Raw genomic sequence first — 26,635 nt, forward strand, 5'->3', positions numbered from 1 at the left:
CTGTCCCAGTGTGCCCATCCTCCTGGTTGGGAACAAGAAGGATCTGCGGAATGATGAGCACACAAGGTGGGAGCTAGCCAAGATGAATCAGGAGCCAGTATAACCTGAAGAAGGCAGGGATATGGCAAACAGGATTGGTGCTTTTGTGTACATGGAGTGTTCAGCAAATACCAAAGAGGGAGTGAGGGAGGTTTTTGAAATGGCCACGAGAGCGGCTATGCAAGCCAGACGTGGGAAGAAAAAATCTGGGTGCCTTGTCTTGTGAAACCTCGCTGCAAGCACAGCCCTCATGCGGTTAATTTTGAAGTGCAGTTTATTAATCTTAGTGTATGATTACTGGTCTTTTTCATTTATCTATACTTTACCTAAGATTACAAATCAGAAGTCATCTTGCTACCCGTATTTAGAAGCCAACCATGATTATTAATGATGTCCAACCCCTCTGGCCCACCAGGGCCCCTCTGACACTGCTCTAACAGCCCTCCTCTGCACTCCCACCTGACATACCAGGTGCTAATTCAAGGAATTTCTTAACTTCTTGCTTCTTTCTAGAAAGAAAAAAAGTTGGTAACTTTTGTGAATTAGGCTCTAACTACTTTATAACTAACATGTCCTGCCTATTACCTGTCAGCTGCAAGATATTCTGGTGAGTCTCCACTTCAGGACACTCCTCCTAAATGGGTCTCACTAGCATAGCTCTGAAGTGGGCATCCAGTTTTTTGAAAATGTGCTCAGTCGGAAAGGCCCAAGTCCACGCAGCTGTGGCAAAGTTACACTTCTGTGGTCATGTTAGTTACCTTATAGTTACTGTGTAATTAGTGCCACTTAACGTATGTTACCAAAAATAAATATATCTACCCCAGACTAGAGGTACTATTTTTTGTATAATTGGATTTCCTAATACTGATATTTGTCATCTCTGCAGAAAGTGTATTGGTTTTTTAAAAAAGAAAGTGTATTTGAAAATAAAGTCAGATGGAAAATTCCTTTAAAAAAAAAAAGAATTACTAAAGGAAATTCTTTGGTCAGAAAATCAATAATATCAGATACCAACACAACACAAGGTCACAGAACAGAACATCCTGATATCAACTTAAATAGGGAAAACACAAAACCAAATAAGATTAATTTAAAAAAGAAAAAAATGCTCAAAACAGGGAATCATTGAAGTCATTATGTAAAAGATTACAAAAATCACAAAAGAGGGACTAAATACAGGAGGCATAGATCTTCCATATGGAGAGGAAAACAAGGTGATATAGGACGATATAAGTTAGGTTCTTACTTAGAAAAATAGGGGTAAATATTAAGATAACCACAAAGAAGTCTAACCATTCCATATTTCAAAATAAAAACCAAGAAAAACATAACGACTCAGCAGAAATAAATTCAACTACTATGAAAATGAGGAACACACAATATACGAAGAAAACGTATGGACATGTCATTAGGGATCAGTCCCTGGAGAAGGACATCATGCTTGGCAGAATACAGGGTCAGCGGACAAGAGGAAGATCTCAATAAGATGGATTGACACGGTAGCAGCAACAATGAGCTCAACCATGACAACGATTGTAAGGATAGTTCAGGACCGGGCAGTGTTTCGTTCTGTTGTGCATAGGGTCACCATAAGTCAGAACCAACTTGACGGCACCTAACAACAACAACATCCCTCATGAACTTAGAATCAAAAATCCTCACCAAAATTCTAGCCAATGGAATTCAACAAGATATCAAAAAGGTAATTCATCCTGACCAAGTGGGATTCATAGCAGGTATGCAGGGATGGTGCAACATTAGGAAAACAATTAAGGTAAGACATCATATAAATAAAACAAAGGACAAGAACCACATGATTTTATCAACTGATGCAGAAAAGGCATTTGACAAAGTTCAACACCCATTCATGATAAAAATTCTCAGGGGAACAGGAATAGAAGGAAAAATCCCTCAGCATAATAAAGGGCATTTATACAAAGGAATAGCCAATATCACCCTAAATGGAGAGAGCCTGAAAGCACTCCCCTTACTATTGGGAACCTGAGAAGTATGCCCTTTATCACTGCTCTTATTCAACATTGTGCTGGAGGTCCTAACCAGAGCAATTAGGCTAGATAAAGAAATAAAGGCATTCAGATTGGGAAAGAAGAAGTCAAAGTATTTGAAGATGACATGATCTTATACACAGAAAACCCTTATGACTCCTCAAGAGTCATAAGATCATGTCATCTTCAACACCCATTAATCTTATTTGGTTTTGTGTTTTCCCTATTTGAGTTCATATCAGGATGTTCTGTTCTGTGACCTTGTGTTGTGTTGTGTTGCCTACTGAAACAAATAGAAGAGTTCAGCAGAGTAACAGGATACAAGGTAAACATACAAAAATCAGTTGGATTCCTCGACATCGTCAAAAAGTACATCAACGTGGAAATCACCAAATCAAGACCATTTACAGTAGCCCCCAAGATGATAAAGTACTTAGGAATAAATCTTACCAGAGATGTAAAAGACTTATACAAAGAAAACTAAAAAACACTTCCACTAGAAACATAAAGAGACCCACATAAGTGGAAAAACATACCTTGTTCATGGATAGGAAGACTTAATTATAAATATCTCTATTCTACCAAAAGCGATCTATACATTTAATGCAATTCTGATTCAAATTCCAACAACATTTTTTAACGAGATGGAGAAACAAATCACCAACTTGATAAGGAAGAGAAACAGGCCCCAGATAAGTAAAGCATTACTGAAAAAGAAGAACAAAGTGGGAGGCCTCACTCTAACTGATATTAGAACCTATTATACATAGACCAATGGAACAGAATTGAGAACCCAGACATAAATCCATCCACATATGAGCAGCTGATATTTGACAAAGGCCCCAAAGCAGTTAAATTGGGAAAAGACAGGCTTTTTAACAAATGGTGCTGGCATATCTGATATCCATCCACAAAAAAGGAACAAGACCTGTACCTCACACCATGCACAAAAATAAGCTCAAAATGGATCAAACTCCAAAATATAAAATCTAAATGATAAAGATCATGGAAGAAAAATAGGGACAACATTAGGAGCCCTAATACGTGGTATAAACAGTATACAAAACATTACTTACAATGCAGAAGAAAAAGTAGATAACTGGGAGCTCCTAAATATCAAATACCTATGCTCATCCAAAGACTTCACCAAAAGAGTAAAAAGATTGCCTACAGACTGGGAAAACATTTTCAGGTATGACATTTCCGACTGGCGCCTCGTCTCTAAAATCTACATGATACTGCAAAAACTCAACTGCAAAAAGACAACACAATTAAAGAATGGGCAAAAGATATGAACAGACACTTCACTAAAGAAGACATTCAGGCGGCTAACAGATGCATGAGGAAATGCTCGCGATCATTAGCCATTACAGAAATGTAAATGAAAACTACAATAAGATTCCATCTCACTCCAACAAGGCTGGCATTAATCCAAAAAACACAAAATAATAAATGTTGGAGAGGTTGTGGAGAGACTGGAACACTTCTACACTGCTGGTGGGAATGTAAAATGGTACAACAACTTTGGTAATTGATTTGATGCTTCCTTAAAAAGATAGCAATAGAACTACCATAAGATTGAGAAATCCCACTCCTTGGAATATCCACCCACTGTGTATCCTTGAGAAACAAGAGTCTTTACATGACCAGATATATGCACACCCATGTTCATTGCAGCTCTGTTTCCAAGAGCAAAAAATCAAAGCAACCAAGTGTCCATCAACAGATGAATGAATAAATAAATTATCGTATAGTCTCACATTGGAATACTACCCACTGATTAAGAACAGTGATGAATCTGTGAAGCATTTCATAACATGGAGGAATATGGAAGGCATTATGCTGAGTGAAATTAGTCAGTTGCAAAAGGACAAATATTGTATAAGACCACTATTATAAGAACTCAAGAAATAGTTTAAAGAGAGAAGAAAATATTCTTTGATAGTTGCGAGGGGTTGGGGGGAGGGAAGGATGAAGGGAGAGAGGCATTCACTAATTAGATAGTAGATAAGAACTTCTTTAGGTGTTGGGAAACAACACAATACAGATGAGGTCAGCACAACTGGACTAAACCAAGAGCAAAGAAGTTTTCTGAATAAACTGAATCCTTAGAAGGGCAGCATAGCAGGGGCGGGGGTTTGCGGACCATGGTGTCAGGGGACATCTAATTCAATTGGCATAATCAAATCTTTTAAGAAAGCATTCTGCATCCCACTTTGGAGAGTGACGTCTCTGGTCTTAAAAGCTAGCAAGCAGCCATCTAAGTTGCATCCATTGGTCTCAACCCACCTGAATCAAAGGAGATTGAAGAACACCAAGGACACAAGGTAATTACTAGCCCAAGAGACAGAAAGGGCCACATAACCTGGAGACTACAACAGCCTGAGACCAGAAGAACTAGATGGTGCCCAGCTACAACTGATGACTGCCCTGACAGGGAACACAACAGAGAGCCCCTGAGGGAACAGGAGATCAGTGGGGCAGTCCCCAAATTCTCATAAAAAGTGCAGACTTAATGGTCTGAGACTAGAAGGACCCCAGTGGTCATGGCCCCCAGGCCTTCTGTTGGCCCAGGACAGGAACCATTCCCAAAGCCAACTCTTCAGTCATGGATTGGACTGGATAATAGGATGAGAGGGATGCTGGTGAGGAGTGAGCTTCTTGGATCAGGTGGGCGCTTGAGACTGTGTTAGCATCTCCTGTCTGGAGAGGAGATGAGAGGGTGGAGGGGGTTAGAAGCCGGCGGAATGGACATGAAAAGAGGGAGTGGAGGGAGAGAGAGCGCCGTCTCATTAGGGGGAGAGCAGTTGAGAGTATGTAACGAAGTGTATGTAAGTTTTTGTGTGAGAAACTGACTTGCTTTGTAAACTTTCACTTGAGGTACGGTAAAAATTTTTAAAAAATGTCGGCAGTTCAAATCCACCAGACGCTCCTTGGAAACTCTATGGAACAGTTCTACTCTGAAACATAGGGTCGCTATGAGTCAGAATCGACTCGACAGCAACGGGTTTGGTTACGGGTTTTGGTGGTCTTTCAGAAGTAGATTGCCAGGCCTTTCTTCTGAGACACTTCTCGATGGACTTGAACCTCCAGCCTTCTGATTAGTGGGCAAGCATGTAAGCATTTGCATCAACCAGGGACTCCAATTTTTTCTTACAAGAACTGGATTTCCCTGCAAATGGCAATGCTATGGAGTCAAAGCTCCACTTGTTTGTGCTCTGTCCCTCAGGAGAGCAGACAGAATCTTGTAGGGCTGAAGAGAAAGAATTATTTAATTAAAATCATGGCAACTGATTAAAAACAACAAAGTGTCATTGACCAGCAAGGATAAGATCAAAAGTTTTAGTTGAAAGTTTTCCAAGCTAAATACACCAACTGATGAAATTTTCACTAAAACAGTTAATTCAGACTGGTAATTTCAAGGCAAAACTAATGGGAATAAGGAGAAATCACCGGTAATTCTAACAAAATCCTTATCTTGGGAATGCAGTATATACGAAGGCAACATTGCACAGCAAATGCTAAAAGAGTTTGCCAATATAAACCAACTGATCCAAAACCCATTGCCGCCACTTCAATTCTGACTCATAGTGGCCCTGTGGGACAGAGTGGAATCGCTCCACAGAGTTTCAAAGGAGCAGCTAGTGAATTTGAACTGGTGATCGTTTGGTTTGCAGCTAAGCCCTTAAGCAGTAGGCCATCAGGGCTCGGGCTCAGGAATAAGATGCAGTCCATCTGGTATTAGTCTACAAGTGGACAATCACAATACATGCGCAATAGACATTTACTCAGTAGTTACTAGGAGCAAAGAAATGCCACTTAATCTGACGAATACTTCCTGCTCTCAGTGAGTTTAGAATCAAATATCCAAGTTTAGACTGTAATTCAAGTCAGAACACCCATTCCGCGTGAAAGTAACAGGCAAAAAGCAGTGGGTTGTGGGGGGAGTCAGGAACGACTTTATTACACGTGTAACAGGAAGGTGAAACATGAAGCCTGAGCAGAAGGAATAACAGGCATATTTGCATTTATTTGTTCATGTGTATACTTATGAGCGGGTATTAGTTTACTTACTGTAAATGTTCAGAGTTACTTCATAAGCTGATCATTGCTCATATTTAAAAGCATCATAAAAAGAATGTATTCAAGCCTGGTTCACACGTGTAACACAGATAAACTACAGAAGAGGCCATGAACACAGTCTAAACACAAGGAGGTAAAGGAGCTGCACGCTGGGTTGGCCCAGTGGAACCCTGTCACGGGATGCTTTTGAGAGAACACGATTGTTTCTCTGGGTGTTTTCCCAAAGCCTTGGAATATACCCCAAACTTCTCTCGTTTTTTCTAGTATCTTGCTACCCACTGATTTCCCTGAAATCTTTAATAAAGGTCATTGCTAACTATAAAAAAAAAAAAAAGGAAAAGAAACTTGTCTACAAGACGAATAGTCTACGTAAACCATGGCCTCATCTGCCCTGAGACCAGAAGAACTAGATGACACCCAGCTACCACTACCATCCCTTGTGATCAGAGTCACAATAGATGGATTCTGAGAGAATGGGACAAAATGAGGAACAGAGCTTCAAATTCATTTCAAAGAAAAAAAACAAAACAGGCTTATTGGACTGGTTCAGACTTGAGTACACCCTTAGAAGCATTGCCCTGAAATACTCCTCAAATCTTGAACTGAAACTAGCCCCTGAGGTCACCTTATACCTAAATAACAGATTGGCTCCGAAAAGAATGAATATCACCAGTAAGTACTGTGCTCCTTTGGTTCAAATTCCAAAGATGGCTGCTTAACAAGAGTCAGTTAACAAAATGAGAAATAAACTCAACTGAAATGTGAACCCTCTTAAACTTGCTCTTTTAAAGCCAGTGATTCCAGATTCAACCTCCCAGCTTTCCTAGGAGACAAGGCACACAGTGGTGCTGCTCTTAGAAAGCAAGAAATCCATCACCCTGCTGGTCATTCAAACCGCCCAGACTGCCTTGCAATAAGAAATGCTTGATTTTCACATCACCTGCCTCTGCATTTCCTACTACATTGTATTTGCGTTCTTGCATGCACCGCATCGTACTCTCACTGTCCCCTGGCTCCACACATCTTCTAGGAATGCATGTTGGGAGATCTCTTAAGGAAAAGGTCCTCAGTACGTGTAATTCAGTTTACGTTTCCTCCTGTGTTGTGATTAGGAATACATCTCAGCCAGTGTTGCTTCCTCCCTGTTTACATAGCAGGTACTGTGGGAACAAAATTATTCTTTTTTTTTTTTTGGTAATATAAATTTATATCTTCAGTTGGTCCCTAAAACATCAGTGTCAGAATTGCATCACTGTATTAAGTGTTTTTTGGAAAACTTTCAGTGATCAGATACTCTTTTTCTAGAAATTGCAAGATTTGCATTATTTCTCACTCCCTTAGATGACTCCCTTGGATGACCCTACAGAGCCAACACGTGGAGCCTCCAAGTGCCCACGCTGAGAGAGAAATCACAGTAGCTGAATCAGACTCAGTCATCACATCTTGTCATTTCCTCCAATGCTCTGAGATTGAGTGGAAGATCGTCTGTCTTCTGTGTACTGTGACCCAAGAACAGAAATGACTTTTACCAGTAGTCAATGCCCACCCTAGACCTTTTCCAAAGCTGAGTTCAAAGTACTTTTGGCCATGCCTCTTCATGGCCAATCTTAGTAAATTGCATATGGGCTAATTTAATCACATATGCTTCCAGGGTCGAAGATTTCCATGCAGTAGAAAAAGGAATTGCAGAATCTGGACATGATTGTCACTCCACAATGCATTGTTTAAATTATTGGCCCTGAGCTCACTCATTCAAATCCAATGGCCTAAGTCCATATGGATGCATCATGGGAAAAAAATGATGGACTAACTGACAAGCAGAAGAATCAGGGAGCAAGCCTGCTTTTCTTGAGTGCCTAGATGCAATAATTTGACCCACCATCTATCTGGAATAAAAATTATTTAAGGTTGCTCCATGATAGAAGCTCAAGCCCTAAGAAAAGTCACCAAGATTTTGCTTTTATCAATCACCATGATGAGTACCTTTAAAAAATATCAGGACGATTTTTCTTGAACCTCTCTAACTTCATTATCTAAGCTAAGATGTGAGTAGAGTTGTACATTGTAGCTGCCAGAGAAAATACAAAGATAGGCGCATGCAATAAGGTACCTCCTGGTTGCAGAGAATTAAGGCGTGGGCAATGTCCAGGGAGGCAGAAGCATTCTTTTCACTGATGGGCAAACAGTGTGGATGCTGAAGATAAAAATATTCATCGGATCCTATCAAGTTTATAGTTCAGATAAAAATCAGAAATCACAAGGCAATTCATGAGGGAAACATTATGAAATGACTTTGTCACATAATTGTAGCAAAGAGGGGAGAAGCACCCTTGTCTCTTCTAGGCTTGCAATTCTCTGCTTCTCCACTACAATACAACTGCTATTGCCTTTTTCTACATTACCCTCTTGAGTCAAAATATCTTCCCCAGTGACAAGAAACTATGTTAGTGCCAACAGGGAAACGTTCTGAGTGAAGTCTGTCAGTGTGGAACACTCCTCCTCAGTGTCTCTCTCCTTCCCTTACACCCTCCCATCTGAAGGTCACCTCTGCTGTGAGAGCAGGATTAAAGTTGGTCTCATATTTCTTTTCTTATTGCAACCACTTGGGGTTGGCACCCTTCATCTCCAATGACCAGTTTTCCTACCAAGCCTCTCTTCTTGAAACAACACGAGTGATCTTTCAACTCATTTCCATATTGATACACTGAAAGTTATGCTCATGATGAAAAAAAAAGTCAAACATACTGTACTTAATGAAGATTCTACCTTGACTCCCACAAAGATATGAGCACGTACCTTGATTGGCCTGGATTCCAAAGACCAAGGGTGTGTGTAGGGCTTCATGGCTCAGATTGGCCAGCTAGGAGTTAAATGGGAGCAAGTGTGTGTGTGACTTGACATCCGTGAGTAGAGTCCTGTTTTGGTCTCGAGATACCCACCCATTTCAGGGCCACGGGGCTCTATCTAACACCTAATCTGAGCAGGGCTGTAGTACATTAAGCCCAATAGCTTCAGAGAAATAAAATTTTCTTCTTCCTCGCTCTTATATCTGCTCCCATGCCCACTAAGTGTACATGCACAAGAGACTTTGATGAGTATCCAATAATTAGATAATCAAACTGACCTACTTGCAGTCTCTAGAATGTAACAGCACAGTCCCCATTTCCTCCCCACATTTCCCGTGTCTGTTCAACCAGCGTCTGGACAGGATTTGCCCATTTAGTCTCCTGTATCCAGTTCAATTAAGAAGTACACTCTTGACAAGTATTATTTCATATTTTGTATTCCAGTCTAATCTTGTCTGAAGTGTTGCCTTCAGGAATGGTTTTAGTTGTGTGTTAACAGAGAGTCTGGGGCCATGTCCTCTGGGGTTTCTCTAGTCTCTGTCTGACCATTAAGTCTGGTCTTTTTAGGTAAAATTGAGTTCTGCTTGCACTTCCTCCCACTGCATCTTGGACTCTGTTGTGTTCGCTATCAGGCTGGTCATTAGTGGTAGCCAGGCACCATCTAGTTCTTGTGGACTCAGGCCGGTGGAGTCTCTGGTTTATGTGGACCTTTAGTCTCTTGGGCTATTATTCTCCTTGTGACTTTGATGTTCTTCATTCTCCTCTGCTCCAAGTGTCTTGGGACCAACTGATGCATCTTAGATGGCCACTCACAAGCTTTTAAGACGCCACAGGCCACTCACCAAAGTAGGATGCAGAACATTTTCCTAGTAAACTTTGTTATGCCAATTGACCTAGATGTCCCCCGAAACTATGCTCTCCAGGTCCCAGCCCCAGCTACTCTGTCCCTCAAAGTGTTTGGATATGTTCAGGAAACTTCTTAGCTTTTGCTTTGGTCCTGTTATGCTGACTTATCCTGTATTCTGTGTTGTCCTTCCTTTCACCAAAGATGATCCCTGTCTACAAACTGGTTAGTGAATTCCCCTATCCCTCCCTCCCGACACTCCTAACCATCAAAGAAAGCTTTCCTTTGTGTTTAAATGTTTGCCTCAGTTCTTATAATAGTGGTTTCATACAATATTTGTCCTTTTGTGACTGATTAGTTTCACTCAGCATAATGCCCTCCAGAGTCATCCATGTTGTAAGATGTCTCGAGGATTCATCATTGTTCTTTACTGTTGCATAGTATTCCATTGTGTGTATGTACCATAATTTGTATCCATTCTGTTGATGGGCACCTAGGTTGTTTCCATCTATTTGCTATTGTGAACAAGGATGCAATGAACATGGGTGTGCATGTCTATTTGTGTGACACCTCTTATTTCTCTAGGATATATTCTAAGGAGTGGGATTGCTGGATCATATTGTACTTGTATTTCTAGCTTTTTAAGGAAGTACCCAATCTATTTCCAAAGTGGTTCTACCATTTTACAGCAGTGTGTAAGTGTTCCAGTCTCTCCATAACCTCTCCAACACTTATTATTTCATGTCTTTTGGATTAGCCTTGCTGGGAAGAGATGGTTTCTCATCCTTGTTTTAATTTGCATTTCTCTAATGGCTAATAATCGTGAGCATTTCCTCATGTGTCTGTTAGGCATCACAACGTCTTCTGTGATGAAGTGTCTGTTCGTATCCTCTGCCCATTTTTTAAATCGGTTATTTGTCTTTTTGTTGCTGAGGTGCTGCAGCATCTTGTAGATATTAGAGATTAGACCCTTATCGGATATGATGTAGTCAAATTTTTTTCCCACTCTGCAGGTTCTCTTTTTAGTCTTTTGGTGAAGTCTTTGGATCAGCATAAGTGTGAGGAGCTCCCAATTATCTAGTTTCTCTCTTGGCATTTGCGCATTGTTAGTTATGGTTCGTATAGTATTTATGCAATCCATTAGGGTTTCCAGCATTGTCTCTAAATGTGGTCTATTCTGGAGAATGTTCCTTGTGCACTGAAAAAGAATGTATAATTGGCTGCTATTATTGGGTGGAGTGTTCTGTATATATGTCTATGAGGTCAAGTTGGTTGACTTTGGCATTTAGATCTGTGTCTTTATTTTCTTTCTAGATGTTTTGTCCTTCACTGAAAATGGTGTGTTGAAGTCTCCTACTATTATTGTGCTGCTGTCTATTTCTCTTTTCAGTGTTGTTAGAGTTTGTTTTACATATTTTGGAGCTCTGTCATTGGGTGTGTATATATTTCTTGTGGTATGTCCTCCTCGCGTATTGACCCTTTAATCATTTGATAGTATCCTTCCTTATCCTTTGTGGTGGATTTTGCTTTCAATCCTATTTTGTCAGAGATTAATATTGCCACTCCTGCTCTTTTTTGGTTGTTCTTTGCTTGATATATTTTTCTTCCATCCTTTGAACTTTAGTTCATTTGTATCTTTGAGTCTAATGTGTGTCTCTTGTAGGCAGCATATTGATGGATGTTGTTTTTTTTGTTTGTTTTTTAAACCATTCTGCCACTCTGTCTCTTTACTGGTGCATTCAGTCCATTTATAGTCAGTGTAGTTATTGATAGTTAGAGTTTAGTGCTGTCATTTTGAATTTTTTATGTTGTTGTTGTGTTGACAGTTTCTTTGTTCCACTTAATTCTCTGTGCTGAGTCATTTTTCTTTATGGATTGCCTTTTAATATTTGTCATTATTGTTGATTTTGTGTTTCCTGAGTCTATGTTTTTCTTTTTTTTTTAATTTTGTTGGGGAGATTTATTCGCTTCCTTTGCGGTTACCTTCAGATTTACCCTTATTTTCTAAGTTTAAAGCAATCTTTTATTTCTTGACATCACCTTGACTTCCTCTTCATGTGAAGTTCTATGACTACACTATTCCCTCTTCTTGTTTTAATGTTGTCATTTACATATTGACATCTATGTTTCCCTATTTCAATCTTTTAGCTTTGACTTATTTTTGAGATTCCCAATCTAGGTTAATATCTGGTTGTTCTGGCCTGTGGTCTACTCTCGGGTTGTTGTCTGATATTGTTGGTTCTCTAACCTGAGGATTCCCTTTAATATTTCTTGTAATTTTGGTTTGGTTTTTACAAGTTCCCTTGACTTCACTTTATCTGAAAATGCCCTAATTTTGCCATGATATTTGAGGGACAGTTTTGCTGGATATATCATTCTCGGCAAGGAATTTTTTTTCCTTCGAGGCTTCATATGTGTCACCCCGTTGCCTTCTTGCCTTTAGAGTTTCTGCTGAGTAGTCAGAGCTTAGTCTTATTGATTCTCCCTTGTAGGTGGCTATTCATTTATCCCTAGCCACTCCCAAGAGTCTAGCTTTGGTTTTGGCAAGTTCGATTATAATATGTGCTGGCAACTTTTTTGGGGGGAGGGAATCTACCACATATGGGGTTCGTTGAGCTTCTTGGGTAGAAATTTTCTCATCTCTCAGGACACCAGCAAAGTTTTCTGCCTCCAAACCTTTAACAATTCTCTCTGTATTTTCTGTTATCCCCCCTGTTCTGGTACTCCAATCACAGAGTTTTTTCCTCTTGATAGTGTGCTGCGTAATTCTTATATATATATTTTTATTCTTTTTACTCAGATAAATTGGTGTCAAATAATTTCTCTTCTATCTCACTAATCCTGACTTCCATTGTATCAGTCATGCTCCTATGACCTTTTACCAAGTTCTCTAATTCTGAAATTTTAGTGTTAATCATTGGATTTCTAGTTGCTGTCTATGATTTCTGGCAACCTGTTAAATTTGTCAATCTGTTCCTGCATTGTTTTCCTGAATTTGTCTATGGCTTTTTCTGTATGTTCCTTTGCTTGGTCTGAGTTTGCCTGGTCTCCTTCCTGATATCTTGAAGGGCTCTGTATATTAATCTTGTGAATTCTAACTCCAGTAATTCCAAGACCTTAACTTCCTCTGAAAGGTTCCCTGATTCTTTAGTTTGGTTGCTTGCTGGAGACATTTTGAACTGCTTTCTTATGTGATTTGATATTTACTCTTTTCACCGAACCATCAATAAATTATTATATTATTCATTGTATGTTCGTTTACTGTGTCCTAGCTTTTTGTTTTGTTTTCTTTAGATATGCCCAAGAGCTTGGGTGTGTGAGTTGCTTTGGATACTGACATCTTTGAAGCACTCACATCCTATCTCCAGGTGGTTAGAGTAGCTAGTAGGTGTGTAAGCTCAGGAATATGTTCACTTTTCTTGTGCAGATGCAGCTCAGGTGTCCAAGTTGTTGGTCACTGAGTGCGTGGTACAGACTCTCACCTACAGTCCGCGACATGCAAGGCTGTGTAAGGGTGTTGGCAGCAGGCACAGGTATCTGGCTGTAGAAGGTGGCTATATGTGCTGGGCAATGCAGGGGGCTGACGGCTGCCCCCAAGTGCCTGGGTGGACGGTGTGCCCCTGTCTCCTAGAGTGCGTAGCATGGTGGGTTTTGCAGCCAGTGCTTGGGCGCCCATTGCTGTTGGCTGTAGGTGCTGGGAGGTATTGTATATTCTCAGATCACTGACACGACTGGTGAGATGGAATGAGTGATACCAGTAACCCTCAGGCCCCTGATGTGAGTGGGTGAAGTCCCTGCTTAATGGGCAGGACATTGTCAATTGTCATGAATCTGCAACTCCCCCTTGGCTCTGCAGTTGAAAATAGGCTTCAGGTGTAGGACCTGCTGTTTTATGCTAATGACAGCATGTGTTGATGAACTGGTCCACACAGATAGAGTCAGGGGAGAAGGGTGCTGCATGCCCTTGGTCCCCTTAGGCCAGTGCCCAGGCAAAGGGACAGTGCCTGGCCTGAATTCTCAGTTTAGGGGGCATGGTGATTTTTCAAAACTGCGAGACTGGATTGGGCATGGATAGCCCTGAGTTCTGGCTTAGTGGGCATGTCAGTTGTTGAACACTGCAGGACTGGTGTTGGAACAGAGCTGGGTGGGGGATGGGTGAGGACAAAGAGGCAAGTGTCCTCTGTGAAATTCCTAGAGCAAAGTGTCTTCTGTGAAATTTGACCCTTAACAGTAGGTGAGACATTGACACTTAGCTTCCGCAGTTCCAGTACCATTTTTATTCCAATCCAGAGGCTTGTGTAGGCTCTCCGCTGCCTGGCCTCTCCAGACCTGGTGATACATGTCTCGAACACTACTACTTGCCTCAGCCTGCATACACCATCTGACCCAGCCAGCAGGGTGCTGGCATCCTCACAACTGGCATTTCTTCACTGCTTCTGAACAGTCTCTCCTTCACCTTTCCACTCAATCCAACTCCTAAGCTTTTTCTTTGATAATCAGGATGCCTAGACTCTTAGATATGATCGATTCACTTGATTTTTGGACCTTTGTTGTAAGAGCAATGACAGGAAGCATCTGATTATTCCATCATCTTGGCCATGCCTCCTCCTGTTTTCTCTTTACACAATTAAGGTCTATTCCAAAATATACGTATTTTCCATTAAAATAATGTAAATGTTTCCCCACCTCACTTCGGGATCAGCAATCCTATTTGTATTTCTTTAGTCTCTTTCTACAATGAGAACTTTAACATTCTCCTAAACATCAAAGTCCCCCTAAAAATAGGCTTGCCAGGTTTAGCACACAAAATTCAGGACTCCAGGGATTTCCATGGAATACTGGGGATACATTTACAATGATATTAGTCCTTGTTTAACAGAAATTTGAAGTCAACAAGTGGCTTGTATTTTATCTGGCAAAACTACCAAGAGGTATAAAACATTAAGCTGTTATGACTTACTCACCCTCAGAAGAACAGAACTGAATTTGTACTCATAAGGCATGAGATTGAATCTTCATTCCATAAACATAAAACGCAGCACCCAAAGCAAGCCAGCACACCAATTTCACAAAATCATTAGTGGTCATTTTGATTATCTGGAATAATAAATACTCATCAAACACTCTTGAGCACCTAGGCTTAGTGGGCTTGGGAGAAGATGTAAGGACAAGGAAGGCACAAAATCTTTTACTCTGAAGGAAAAGGGCCTCGTATGCTACAGCCCTAGGCTCTTCAGGTGTTAGACAGGGCCCCATGGCCCTGAAATGAGGGGATATCTTGAGACCAAGGCATGATTCTACTCACCAAAGTCAAATCCCCATCCACACACACTTGCTCCCATTTAAATTCTAGCTGGCCATTCTGAGCCATGAAGTCCTGCTTCTCAGCTTCAGCTTCACCTGTCTCCATCACACACCCTTGGTCTTTGGAATCCAGGCTCATGAAGGTATTTGCCCATATCTTTGGGGGAATTGTGGTATCATCAGCTTTAAATGAAAATATTTTTGACTTATTTTTCATCATGAACATAATTTTCAGTGTATTAAAGTCAAAATGGGTTGAAAGACCATTCATTTTGTTGTTGTTTGAAGAAGAGAGGCTTGGTAGAAAAACTGGTCACGGGAGATGAGGTTGTTGACCCCAATTGGCTGCAAAAAGAAAATAAATGTGTTGTTGTTATTGCTTTTAGGTGTGGTCGAGTCGGTTCCGACTCATACCGAAACTATGTAGAATGGAATGAAAGCTTGCCTGCTCCTGACCATCCTTACAATCATTGCTATCCTTGAGCTCATTCTTGCCGCCACTGCGTCAATCCACCTCATCGAGGGTCTTCCTCTTTTCCACTGACCTTGTACTTTGCTAAGCATAAAGTCCTTCTCCAGGGACTGATCCATCCTGACAACATGTCCAAAGAATGTAAGAGGCAGTCTCGCCATCCTTGCTTCTAAGGAGTATTCTGATTCCATTTCTTCCAGGACAGATTTGCTCGTTCTTTTGGCAGTCCATGGTATATTCAATATTCTTCACCAACACTGCAATTCAAAGGCATCCATTCTTCTTTGGTCTTCCTTATTCATTGTCCAGCTTTCACATGCATATGATGCGGCTGAAAATACCATAGCTTCAGTCAGGCTCACCTTAGTCTTCAAGGTGACATCTTTGCTTTTCAACACTTTAATGAGCTCCTTTGCAATAGATTTACCCAGTGCAATGCGTCTTTTGGTTTCTTGATTCCTGCTTCCATGGCTGTTGATCATGGATCCAAGTAAAATGAAATCCTTTACAGCTTCAATCTCTTCTCTATTTATCAGGATGTTGCTTATTGGTCCAGTTGTGAGGATTTTTGTTTTCTTCATGTTGAGGTGCAGTCCATAGTGAAGGCTGTGGCCTCTGATCTTCATTAGTAAATGCTGCAAGTCGTCTTCACTTACAGCAAGCAAGGTTGTGTCATCCGCATAATGCAGGTTGTTAATGAGTCTTCCTCCAGTCATGGTGCCTCGTTTGTCTTCATACAGTCCAGCTTCTCTTATTATTTACTCAGCACACAGATTGAATAGGTATGGTGAAAGGATACAACCCTAAAGCACACCCTTCCTGACTTTAAACCAGTCAGTATTCTCTTGTTCTGTCTGAACAACTGCCTCTTGATCTATGTAAAAGTTCCTCACGAAGACAATTAAGTGTTCTGAAATTCCTATTCTTTGCAATGTTATCCATAATTTGTTATGATCCACACAGCCTTTGCATAGTCAATAAAGCACAGGTAAATACCCTTCTGGTATTCATTGTTTCATTCATGATCCATCCGACATCAGCAGTGATATCCCTGGTTCCACGTCCTCTTCTGAAACCAAACTCAATTTCTGGCAGTTCTGTGTCCATATAGTGCTGCATCAGTTTTTGAATGACCTTTAGCAAAATTTTGCATGCATGCGATATTAATGTTGTTTGATAGTATCCGCATTTGTTTGGATCACCTTTCTTGGGAATAGACATAAACATGGATCTCCTCTAGTTAATTGGCCAGGAAGTTGTCTTCCATATTTCTTGGCATAGAGGAGTGTGCATCTCCAGCACTGCATCTGTCTGTGGACACATCTCAATTGATATGCCGTCAATTCCTAGAGACTTGTTTTTTGCCAATGCCTTCAGTGCAGCTTAGACTTCTTCCTTTAGTGCCATTGGTTCCTGATCATATGCTACCTCTTGAAATGGTTGAACGTAGACTAATTCTTTTTGATTCTGTGTGTTCCTTCCATCTTCTTTTGATGCTTCCTGTGTCATTTAATATTTTCCCCATAGAATCCTTCACTATTGCAACTCAAGGCTTGATTTTTTTCATCAGTTTTTTCAGCTTCAGAAATGCCAAGTGTGTTCTTTGCTTTTGGTTTTTTATCTCCAGCTCTTTGCATATGTCATTATAATTCTTTACTTTGTCTTCTTGAGCTGCCTTTTGAAATCTTTTGTTCAGTTCTTTTACTTCATCATTTCTTCCTTTTGCTTTAGCCGCTCAACATTCATGAGCAAGTTTCAGAGTCTCCTCTGACATCCATCTTGTTCTTCTCTTTCTTTCCTGTCTTTTCAATGACCTCTTGCTTTCTTCATGGATGATGTCCTTGATGTCATTCCACAACTCATTTGGTCTTTGGTCACTAGTGTTCAGTGTGTCAAATCTATTCTTTAGATGGTCTCCAAATACAGGTGGGATATACTCAAGGTCATATTTTTTGTCTTGTGGACTTGCTCTGGTTTTCTTCAGTTTTAAGCTGAACTTGCATATAAGCAATTTATGGTCTGTTCCACAGTCGGCCCCTGGCCTTGTTCTGATTGATGATATTGAGCTTTTCCATCATCTCTTTCCACAGATGTAGTCAATTTGATTCCTGTGTGGTCCATCTGGTGAGGTCCTTGTGTATAGTCTCCGTTTATGTTGGTGAAAGAAGGTATTTTCAATGTAGAATTCGTTGGTCTTCTAAAATTCTATCATTCGATGTCCAGCTTTGTTTCTATCACCAAGGCCATATTTTTCAACTCCTGATCCTTCTTCATTATTTCCAACTTTCGCATTCCAATCACCAGTAATTACCTATGCATCTTCATTGCAAGCCCCCACGTTTCTGTCAGTTTTCCGTACTGTGGGGGCTTGTGTGAGCTGTTGTGATGCTGAAAGCTATGCCTCCGGTATTCAGATACAAGCAGGGTCACCCATGGAGGACAGATTTCAGCTGAGCTTCCAGACTAAGACAGACTAGGAAGAAGGACCCGGCAGTCTACTTCTGAAAAGGATTAGCCAGTGAAAACCTTACGAAAAGCAGCACAACATTGTCTCATATAGTGCTGGAAGATGAGCAACCCAGGTTGGAAGGCACTCAAAAGACAACTGGGGAAAAGCTGCCTCCTAAAAACAGATTCAACCGTAATGATGTGGATGGAGTCAAGCTTTGGAGACCTTCATTTGCTGATGTGGCTCAGCTCAAAATGAGAAGAAACTGCTACAAACATCCATTAATAATAGGAACCTGGAATGTACAAAATATAAATCTAGGAAAATTGGAAATAATCAAAAATGAAATGGAACACACAAACATCAATATCCTAGGCATTAGTGAGCTGAAATGGACTGGTATTGACCATTTTGAATCTGATGATCATATACTCTACTATGCTGGGAATGACAACTTGAAGAGGAATGGTGTTGCATTCATCATCAAAATGAACATTTCAAGATCTTTCCTGAAGTACAACGCTGTCACTGATAGGATAATATCCACACACTTAAGAGGAAGACTAGTTAACGTGACTATTATTCAAATTTATGCACCAACCACTAAAGCCAAAATGAAGAAATAGATTTGTATCAGCTGCTGCAGTCTCAAAAATTAATAAATGCAAGACCAACTTTAATCCAGCTGTCAGAGCAGTAGTGGTTTCTGGATGGGCAGGTGTAGGGGAAGCAGAGAGAGGCTGAGGAGGAGAGTTCCACACTGACGGCCTTCACTCAAAAGATGTCCTTACTGGCATTAACAACACTGGTGGTGTAGTGGTTAAGTGCTATTGCTGCTAACCAAACGGTTGGCAGTATGAATCCTGCAGGCGCTCGTTGGAAATCCTAATGAGATGTTCTACTCTGTTCTGTGGGTTCACTGTGAGTCAGATTTGACTCGGATGCAACAGGTTTGGGCACTAACATACTTTCTTATCCCTGTTTAAAGATATTTTGACTCAGGAAGAAATGTTGTAGAAAAATGCAACAGCAGTAATATTGTAGTGGAGAAGCAGAGAATTCATCCGGAGGAGACAAGGGTTCTTCTTTCCTCTTTGCTACAATTATGTGAGAAAGTCATTTTATAACGTGGTCCTCACGAATTGCCTCATGATTTCTGAGTGTTATCTGAATTATAATAAAACCGATGGGACCCAATGAGTATTCCTATCTACAGTATCCACAGTGTTTGCCCAACCACTGTGAAAAGAGCACCTCCATGCAGCTTCTGCCTCTCTGGATATTACTCTGCAGGCAGGAAGTACTTTCTTTGTATTCTCTCTGGCAGCTACAATGAACAACTCTACACACAGCTTAGATGATGCAGTTAGAGAGAGTCAAGAAAATCATCCTAATATTTTTTAAAGTTACTCGTTCTGATTGATAAGTCTTGGAGACTCTTCTTGGGATTTGAACTTCTATCATAGGGCAACCTTAAAGGATGTTCAACCCAGACTTTCCTATTATGGGAATGGTCAGCCAAATTATTGTATCTAGGCACTCAAGAAAAGCAGGCTTGCTCCGTGATTCTTCTGCTTGTCAGTTAGTCCACTGATTTTTTTTTCCATGATATACACACAAGGATTTAGGGCCATTGGATTTGAATGAGTGAACTCAAGGCTAGTGATTCAAACATTGCATTCTGGAGAAACAATCATGTCCAATTCTGCAATTTCTTTTTCGAAATTGGAAATCTTCAACTCTGGAAGTGTATGTGATTAAATTAGCCCATACGAAACTTACCAAGAGTGGCCATGATAGGGCGAAGCCAAAAGTCCTTTGACCCGGCTCCCTGACCATTCTTGTGGAAAGGTCTAAACAGGCATTGCCCACTGATAAAAATCATCTCATATCTCCCAGCTCTGTACATCATCAGGCCTTGCTGCGATTTCCTTCCTGCAGTCTTCGTGTGGGATTCTCCTTCCTGGGTCAAGATGCTGAGACTCTCCTATTCTTCTCTCCTAAATCTCAGTATCCATGTCTTACCACTTACAAATTAAATAAAGCAGAGAAAATAAACCACACAAGAACCAAGAAAATATACCACCTATTTATAATTTATATATTGTAATCCCCAAAGTGTTCTTAATATGCAAAACCATCTTGAAAAAAGAAGAAGCTGTAGGACACACAATTCAAGATTTAAAATACAACTACGCACATGCAGTACACTAAACATTCTGGTTCTGGCATAAGAATAGACATAGAGACCAAAGGAATAGAATTGGGGGTTCAGAAATGAATTTGTACATCTTTGCTCAATTTGTTTCAAGAGTGATGCTATGTCCATTGAATGTGCAAATAATGGTCTCTTTAACATATGATGCTGGGAGAACTGGATTTCCACACAGAAAAGCATGAATGTGGACACGTACTCCACACCATATACAAAATTTACTCTAAATGGATAGATGACCTAAATATGAGAACTAAAACCATAAAACCCTTAAAAGTAAGCATCAGAGTTATATTTCATGTTTTTCCCCCCACACTTTCATAGATATGAGATAACAAACAAATAGATAAATTTCTCTTGGTGCAATTTAAATCTTTTGTGTATCAGTGAGCACTATCAAGAAAGTGAAGACAACTACAGGTTGCGAGAGCATACTTGGAATCTCCACATTCCTTAAGGGTTTCATATTCAGAAATATAAGGAGTGCCTAGAGCTAAATACAGAAACACAAGCTACCCAATTTAAAAAAGTGGCAAAAGGCATAAATAGGCATTATTCCAAAGAAAATACAAATGGCCAGTATGCACATGAAAAGAGGCATCAGCAGTCATTAAAAAAAAAAATCAAAATCACAATGAGGTATCACTCCACATCCCACTGATGGGTATTGCCAGAAAAAAACAAACAGAACAAAGTTAGTGAGAATGGAAGAAACGGAGCCATGTGCATTGCTACTGCGCATCTGAGGTGCTACAGCCACTGTAGTACACAGTTTGGTGGCTCCTCAAATAATCTAACAAAGAATTGCCATATGACCCTGTCATTCCACCCCTAGGCATATACACAAAAGAATTGAAAGTACGAAAACACATACATGGACACTGACATTTACTGCAACATTATTCACTGAACCAAAAAGGTGGAAACAACCCCAGTGTCCATTAAAGATGATTGGATACACAGAACGTGACATATAGATACATGCAATATTATGCAGCCATAAAGAACAAGAAGATTCTGTTATTTTCAATAAGTGGATGAACCTTGAAAACACTATTCTGAATGAAATAACTGAAATCCCAAGAACAATTATTGTATGATCCCACTTACACGAAAGTCTACAATATGCAAAGACATAGAGCAGTTTAATGGCTGGGAGGGCTGGAGGCAGAAAGCACGGGGGTGATTTCTAAAAACAAAGGAACAAAGTCAACAAAAAGAATATTCAAAACCAAATGAAAAGAAACCTATGAAATACTAGCATGTATTATTAATCAGATATTATATTTAAAATATGTGATGTTTTACAATATAAAAGAAGGCCAACCACCATTCTGCCAACAAAAGAGTACATGAAGAACCAACTATGGTCATCATGTTGGGAATAACCTATGAAGCAGGCTGGCCAGGCTACAGGGAATCCATTTGTACTACAGAGAAGCAGTTACTGGATCATTCCACAAGGAGGTATCAGTACACTTCTGGGCAGGAGAATCCACCATCATGAAGGACACTCACCAGAAGGTGCAGAAGTCCTTTGGTGGGTCCAAGTGTGGTAGGAGGCGTGTGTGCAGTCACCTTGGGACCGCCATGGTCATTTGACATCACGTGGTGTGTCCGAAGCTGCACATGACATGGGGGAAAATAAAGAAGGTCACGTCACCCTATCAGAAAAATAGGACGCTGAGATGAGGCTCCCAGTGCTAGCAGCAACCTGAGGCTTCAGAAAAGAAAGGACTTGGAAGTAAGAGCCATGTCTATTCACAGGTGGGCTTCCCCATGCTCTCTAGATCCACCCTCCCCACCTTCCCTCAGGGACAGGGCTTCCCCACAGCCTCCCCTGTCACTTACCTGACCCAAACCCCTGCGTTGCTTCTGCCACTCCCACTGAACTGCCTGGGAAGGTGGGGATCTGAACCAACTGATCAGACACACCAGAGGAAACCCATTTCATTCTATCTTTTGGATCCTGAGGCCACCTGTGACAGAAGAGACAAGGGGTGTGGCTGGGAAGGCCTACTATAAGAGTTGAACTGTCATCTTCCTCCAGGTTGTTCAAGGACCACAGACCCAGTTCCTCATCTCCCTTACCTGTCAGCTCACCTGAGCCAACAAAGCTAGAATAGTCCACACACACCTGCACAGGTGTGACTGAGACCTTCACCTGCATCTCACGCCTCTCAGCACAGGGTCACATCAGAAGGTTCACCCTACCCACAACCAAGGCTCGAGGGATTCTGCCTGTGCAAGTCTCTAGCTGGCTGTTTTTCAGCTAACTGAGGTCCTGTCATCTCAGGGTTCTTGCAGTCCTCTCCTCCCAGGCCCAGGTGATAACACTATGTTTTCCCTCCCTCCTGGTTACTGATGCTCTTTGACTCTAGAAAGGCTCCTAAGCTCTGAGGGGCAGACATTTGGTGGGACTGGCAAGCCAGGCTTTGTCAGGTGAACCTTTCTTATCAAAGTGACATCTTGCATTTTTACAATTGTAAGGACATCTTTTGCAGCAGATTTAATCAAGGCAAAAGTCCTTTTATGTCCTGACTACTGTTTTCATGGTTGTTGACTATTGATTCAAGGGGCATGCAATCCTTGACAACTTCAAATATACTGCTACTTACTTTGGTTGTCCAGAGTGAAGATTTTCATTTTCATTATGTTGAAGTGTAATCCACACTGAAGGCTGTGGTCTCTGAACTTCATCAAGTAGTTATTCAAGTTTTCTTCATTTTCAGCATGCAAGTGTCATCTGCGTATCCCAGGTTGTCAATGACATTCCTCCAATGCTGATGCCCCATTCTTCCTCATATATTCTGGCTTCTCAGATTATTTGTTAGGCATCCAAAACCCCACAGAGATTGAAAAAGTGAGATGAAAGGATACAATATTGCCACACCTCTTTTCCAGGGACACATAGAAGGGCCTAAGTCCCCCAAATGCTCCACTCACAATCTCCAATAGAGTACACCAATCATGTCTATATGTTCTTGTTTAACACATTCGATTGACACACAGGCACATACACAGACAGAAAGACACACACACACACACACTGACCAATGATGTGTTGGTAGATATTTATCAATTCACTCTCCACTGGGAGTGCTGCAAGTCTGCTTTGTAAAGACTGACAACTCACCTGATAGAAGTAATCCTGCCACGGCTAATTTCAAGGTACCAGCCTGATGTCACTGACCCCCAATGGGCAGAGATAAGCACCACCTACTATCCCAAGTTAATAGGAGCCGATGCCAACATACATGATCCACTTTCCTATTAACATGTACACACATTCCACCTGCACCATGAGAAGGACCTTTAACTCCCACCCATAATATGTAAACCAAATCTCACTATACATCTCCAGAACACACAGCTCACAACGCCTGAACACACACATACAACCTCGACCCACAACCTGAATATACAAACATACCACATCTTACTGCTAATAGTTTTACAACAAAAACCCTACGGACCGTGAACACTCACAGTCGTGACTACAACGATGTGTATACTCTCCACACGTGCCTGAACACACACGTACAACAAACACTACACACTATCTAGCTCTCTGACACCACCATGTTCAAAATCTCACTTCATAAGCCACGCTAATACAGACACACACTAAAACCCACATCTCTAAAACACTTATAATACACAAATTCCAAAATGCATGCACAATTTATATAAATCTTCTCAGTTTCCAAAGGTACATCCTGAATCTCCCACATCCTCCAGAACAAACACCTCTGAAAACTAGTGAAACCAAATAAACACACAACCACATAGGACCCTTAGTATTAATATATGTAAGTACATCACATGAACATTGAAAATGTACATACAAGCTATACCACCAAATTCTGCAAGAATTAGACCAGAATAGGCACAAAGAGAAATGCTGGCTGCTTTCATACAGACACAACCCCCCCACACACTCACCCATAACCCAACCATGTATATATACCCCACACATGTATAGATGCAGATAAAACTCCAAAACACCAACAATCCTTGCACTCTAGCTAATATACACACACAACCCACGCCCCTAAGTGGCCACGTGTTCACACATGCCAGACACAACACACACAGGCACATACACACATGTAAACAGCCTCAATTTCTCAAAGTATACATCACCCAAGACACTATAGATTATCACATGTCTCTAGAATATAGCCTCATTTCCCAACCTCCGAACATGCCCAAACACACACATTTAGAAACACCCTAACATTCTCCAAAGAAACACTTGTAGAATACTCCAAGAATAATTCACCCTCCCACTCATGACTTACACACACCAGTATATACTCCCCACTCACAATGAGATATCTCTTGCACATCCTGAATAAATACACTGGAACCCCGTTCCAGGTCCATATCTCACGTTCCGAGACAGCCACATTCTCAATATCTCACACATAACCATATCAACGTGCCTCTACTACATGTAAAAACAATTCTCCTACACCCTGTGCAAATACACAGCCCCATATTTTCATCAGATACACACCTCCTCATTTTCCAGAATACACCATACTCTCTACTGAAAAATATTACACACAGCCCTGGAAAATAGTCATCCAAACAGCCATGCCCCTTCATGAAACACACAAGTTCTTTACCCATACAACTGGCCTTATACCCTAAATCTAACCTAAATTATCCAGGGAACTGAAAGTATGCAACAATGACCCTGTATCTTCCAACGCCAATAAACCCTCATAATGCCTGTCTACACATAATCCAACAATCCAAAATACTCAAACAGAAATCAATTTCAAATTTTCTAGTGTACAGAATCACACAAACCCCAGACCGAACATGGAAGAATTCATGTGCAACTCCGGAAAAGCACCCAAAGCAACACAAATGTACAACATGCCCTGACTACACACCGGTGATCCTCTCTCAGTCCTCAAATATAAAAAAGAACAGGTCCTACACCCAAACTAATACACACAGGCACACTCCCTCAGATGCCCAAACGTAAAGCTGAGAAACCCATTCCAAACCTGCTATTAGGTACACAGAATGACCCAAAATCCATGGCAGGAGAGCCACGCCCTAAGTATTCCCTCCAGCCACAAATTGTAAAGAGCTTACCTTCGAGTCTTTGAGTGCACATGCCTGTATCTCATGCCCTGCACACTCCCACAAAACACACTCATACTGAACCACAAATATTCATACAGACACCGCCAACCCACACATACAAATACCAACTTCCCGCGAACCCATTCACACATACACAACCCCCAAACTGTGAATTCACAGAAACACATGGCCAACAGAGTCCCAAATAACGGGCACAGAAGTACCCACACCCCTCAATTCTCACAATCCCTACGAAGCTCACAACTACATCTCTGTCCTATTTCAAGTTATACACACCACCACACAAGTATCCACCCTCAAAAAACAAATGCAAAACTTTTGCATCTCCTCAAGTACAAACACTGACCCCCGACAGCCTATTAATATACACACGTGCCTCACATTCCAAATACACCCACAGACACTCACTCCAGGATAGAAACACAAATGCAGCAACTTACAGCCTCAAATGCACACACAGTTGTGTGCTGGCAAAGGATTACACACTCACACTGGCTTTCTGCAGAATCATACATATAAAATCTCCCAGATACACATGGAGGAGTGACACAGAATTTACTGATTTCAGTCAAACATGCAGTACTCGTGACTGGAAATCTTTTATACACACATCATTAGCAGGGTGCTTTTGTAGATCTTGGAAAATCTGCTGCATCCTTAACCCACCATGCTTGCAAGTCAGTCATGATTCCATGCACGACACTACAAATAAATGCTTGGTTTTTAGTCAATTCAGCAAGTCACTCACTTCCTCAGCACAGCAGTGTCATTTGAACATGAATGTTGGTTGATATGTTTCTTATGTTAACAAGGAAGACCTAAGAGACATGAGGTCCTAGGCTGGAACTTGACAGAATTTTCCTTGACACGAGCTCTTTCTGTGCTTAAACAGAGTGCTTTTCAAATCCTTATTTTTCAAAATTAGGTATTATTCAAAATGCAACAGATAATGACACACTTGTCAGTTTAGAGAGTCATTATTGAAAGTCCCCCCCCTCATTTTCAGTCCACCAGTTAGGAAAACAATCACTGCAGTCCTGAGGTGCAGCCTTTGCCATTTCCCGTGGTATGAATACTGCCAGCACAGGGCACGCTAGCAACCTGAGAGCGCTGAATTCTACACCAGGAAAGGGGGTCTCCCAATGCAAACCGGCCACCTGCAAATAACCCAAGAGCCTATTGGAGGGTAAAGCATAGCAGCAACATTACCAAGGATGTTTGTGTGTCCCTTACCTTCCTGTGTAATAGAA

General features: G+C 41.0%; 1 protein-coding gene across 1 annotated transcript in view; it reads left to right on the forward strand.

The window, feature by feature from the left end:
- The window catches only part of LOC126083166 (transforming protein RhoA-like), an 885,451-nt gene that overhangs the window by 338 nt on the left and 858,478 nt on the right, over nt 1-26,635 (forward strand). The gene's annotated exons all lie outside the window — the stretch shown is intronic.

This window comes from Elephas maximus, chromosome 9, assembly GCF_024166365.1.
Source record: "Elephas maximus indicus isolate mEleMax1 chromosome 9, mEleMax1 primary haplotype, whole genome shotgun sequence".
NCBI lineage: Eukaryota > Metazoa > Chordata > Mammalia > Proboscidea > Elephantidae > Elephas > Elephas maximus.